The sequence below is a fragment of the Lycium ferocissimum genome, unplaced genomic scaffold (assembly GCF_029784015.1).
Source record: "Lycium ferocissimum isolate CSIRO_LF1 unplaced genomic scaffold, AGI_CSIRO_Lferr_CH_V1 ctg3913, whole genome shotgun sequence".
Classification (NCBI taxonomy): Eukaryota; Viridiplantae; Streptophyta; class Magnoliopsida; order Solanales; family Solanaceae; genus Lycium; species Lycium ferocissimum.
Genome location: NW_026725526.1, coordinates 28,337 through 31,800, shown reverse-complemented (window position 1 = coordinate 31,800; position 3,464 = coordinate 28,337). Strand labels below are relative to the sequence as shown.

At 29.0% G+C, this 3,464-nt stretch overlaps 1 long non-coding RNA gene across 1 annotated transcript; it reads right to left on the bottom strand.

Moving 5' to 3' along the window:
- Positions 1-1,677: 1,677 nt before the first annotated feature.
- On the bottom strand, positions 1,678-2,684 carry LOC132044237 (uncharacterized). Its single transcript, XR_009412077.1, has 2 exons — positions 2,279-2,684; positions 1,678-1,805 (listed from the first exon to the last, which is right to left on the bottom strand). It is a non-coding gene; the product is annotated as an uncharacterized LOC132044237 (long non-coding RNA).
- Between the last annotated feature and the right edge of the window lie 780 nt (positions 2,685-3,464).

The window sequence follows — 3,464 nt, the reverse complement described above, 5'->3', positions numbered from 1 at the left end:
CTTTTCTTTTTTCAATAATGGTGGTATATGGGCTTGTTCGCGTGTATCTTGATTGTTCTATCAGGTATCTGTTAACTTTCACACCAGCAAATATATGGGCTTGTGGTAAGTTTGTATATATATTTGGAACTTGTCAGGATGTCGGGGGTGGAAACCCGAGGGCTCAGGAGTATTTCGGCATTATTCGTTGTGAGTTGAATTTATACTTCCTCTGTCCCAAAAAGATTGACACTTTTCGTTTTTCGAGAGTTAAATTTTTTAATTTTGACCGTGTGATTTAATATAGAATCTTTTATTTTTTCAAAATAAAATTTATATATTTGAAAACTACGTAAAAAGTACTATAAGTTACCATAATTAATAATTTAAAATATTTAAAAGACATATGAAAAAATACGGTAAAAAAATAACTCGTTTGACTCTTGAAAATCGAAAAGTGCTAATCTTTTTGAGACGGAGGGAGTAGATTTTTCTGGTGCTGATTTCATCTTTTGCAGTCGCGAGCCAACCAGAGAATCGCGACTGCAAGGTTTACTCCTTGGTAATCGCAACCACATGAAGGGGGATAGCGACCGCGAAAACTGTTGTCTGGTCAATTGTCCGATCAAGCTTCCTACGCTAATATTTAACCTCTTATAAGATAATTCTAATTTGGCAAAGTTTGTAATTTTCAGTTGAGTATATTTGAACAGCATCATATACCTAAAGAATGTTATGAACTTGCCCTGATAATAAATCAAATTGATGTTTATATCACATTTACTTTTCTAGTAGTCTCATTTAATTCATCGGTCAACCTTTTCCCCCAAAAAAGAAGTAATCTACTTGATTCACTGCAACATAATCCACATATAGCTAACTAAATATGAAATTTTTCAAACACTTTAGTCACATTTTTTTTTTTTGTAGCGTAGCTAAAAGTTAGCTATGTGGCTATATTTATTAAAAAATTTGCCACGAAAAATATATATTTATAGCTAATGACTTCATTCTTTTGCCACAACAAACTAACTCTGTAGCTACCTTTAATACTTTAGCCACAAAGGAAATTATTATGGCAAGAGACGTAATTTGTTTTGCCACGAAAATTTAAATATGTAGCTACCCTCTCATATTAGCCTCGTGGGATAGTACTTATATTTAGCTACAAATTTAAATTGACATAGCTATAAATCATCACAATATCTGCATTTGGATTTTTTATTATATTATTCTGTGACTAGAATTTTTATTAATTTTTTTTATAAGAAATTAATTTATTAGTGGCAATAAATGTTTCCGTTGTAAATACATTTCTATTTATTTACCTCAATAAATATTTTCAAAATTTACAAATATCCCATATTCGTGCATATTTTATGAAGATTAGATATACAATCAGCTTTGGATATCACTTATTTCATACAAAATGGCATTTGAATAATTCCAAAATCAATTCTAAATTATACAATTGTATAATTAATTAAAGTTCAGGCATCAACAGTGTACAACTCTTCTAAAGGAGACATTATAATTTTCTAAAATAAAAACTAGCAGGCTAGATAATAAGAAAGAACTCAAATTCAAATACTTGTCAAACTAAATAATAGTACAAATTATGTACAGTAGGCTACATGCTTTAACTTGAATCTATAAAATTCTAAAGGGGTTATCTGTAAAGGAATTTTTTTTAAAAAAAAGTTCTAGGTATTTCATCTGGGGCTTAGAGATGTCGCCATTCAATTGCATTCAAGGAAGAAGTAGTTTCACCCTATGCATCAAACGTTGAATCCTTGATCTTTCTGCATTTGAGGATTAAAATGCACCTATAAATTTAAAAGAAACAATAATTAGTACAAAACGAATGAGCAAATCCAAGAAAAACTTTAATACAAAGATGCAAATGTGATCTGTAAAATGCTAATAAAAATTCAAGGAGTGAAGTCATGTCTTGATAATTTTTTGGTAGAAATCTAACTAATAAAAGGAGAAAACGCAAAGCAATAATATAAGTAAACAAACCTGTAAACTTTAAAAAAAACTTCTTAGGAATCTCCGTCCCAATTTTGTAATGTCGATTTACTGTTACCATCGTCGACGAATTGTGACTCTTCGGTACGATACAACTTTGTAATCGTCAAATTCCCACTCAATATTTATAGAATATAAAGCATAATATGTATCGAGTGATTGGAATAACTTGCAAAATTGAATCTAAAATACATGTCAAATCAGTATAAGTAGATTTAAAAATCCTAAAATATAAAAATATTGATATACGGGAGAAGAGAGATTATACCTTTTTATTGATAAACGAAGAAACAAATAGAAAAAAGGGGAGAAGGGGTGTGGCGGCTGAAGACTCGAGAGGTTGAGGAAGTTTAGGTTTTTGTTTTGGTTTGGTGAGAGGTGAGTTTATTATGATTAATGTTAATAAAAAAATGTTTATCATGAGTAAAATTAAAATAAAAAATATTAGGCAGAGTCCATAATATTAGCCTACGATTGAGTCCGAAAAGGATTATTAGCCAAAGTCTCTGCAATTTTCCCTGATTTAATCCTTCTACTTTCTAAATCCAAAAAGAATTTTTATTTCACAAGATTTATTTTAACTAAGTTGAATTTAAAGTCCCATTTATTGAATGATATTTTAAATTTTACTATAATTATATCTACTGTTAAGTTGTTTCATTAAAAATAAATTAACTTTCAAATGGCTAAAAATTATCAATATTTTTATCCTTCAACATTTAGCATCATTTAACATTTCGTGTCACCCTTCTCGGATTTCCGAGCTTCTTTGTCTGCTTACACTTCGCCTCTTTGCCTTAGACTCAGGAGCTTGCCAATATTGATTAAGACCATGCCACGGGTGATCTAGAAGACAGTTGGACTTCTTTGTTTCTTGCCAGCATCTCCTCGTAAACCCATTATAGTAGATATGAACGTTGACAACATCTGATTTCAAATACTACCATTTGCAACGCACACAAGAACACCTACCATCACTTTGAAAATGGTAAAGTTGATAATGTATATGCTTATTGAAGCTTCATATAATTGGCGATCAATAAATAAATACAAGAACATAATTATTTAAATCTAATATAGTTAAATATCAAAGTAACAAAATATTAGTATTAGATAATTATTTAAATTGCATTTGAATAGTACAAGTAATTCGTCATTTAATACACGTTATTATTAGCTAAGCTAGTATTATATGCACTTCTATATCAATCATATATCTTACTGAAATTTTAAATATAATTCTTCATAATTTAGGTATTATAAAATGTTCAAATATAGTCACGAAAGAGATAAGACCCTTGTACTGTATATGAATCATATTAAACTTTTAGCTTTTTTTATTTAGTATATAGTTCTCACATGTAACACTTTTTTTGTATTAAATTATGATATTGTTAGTTCTATCATAACATAATATTCTCTTATTTTAATTACATTAAGTTATTAATTTTTAA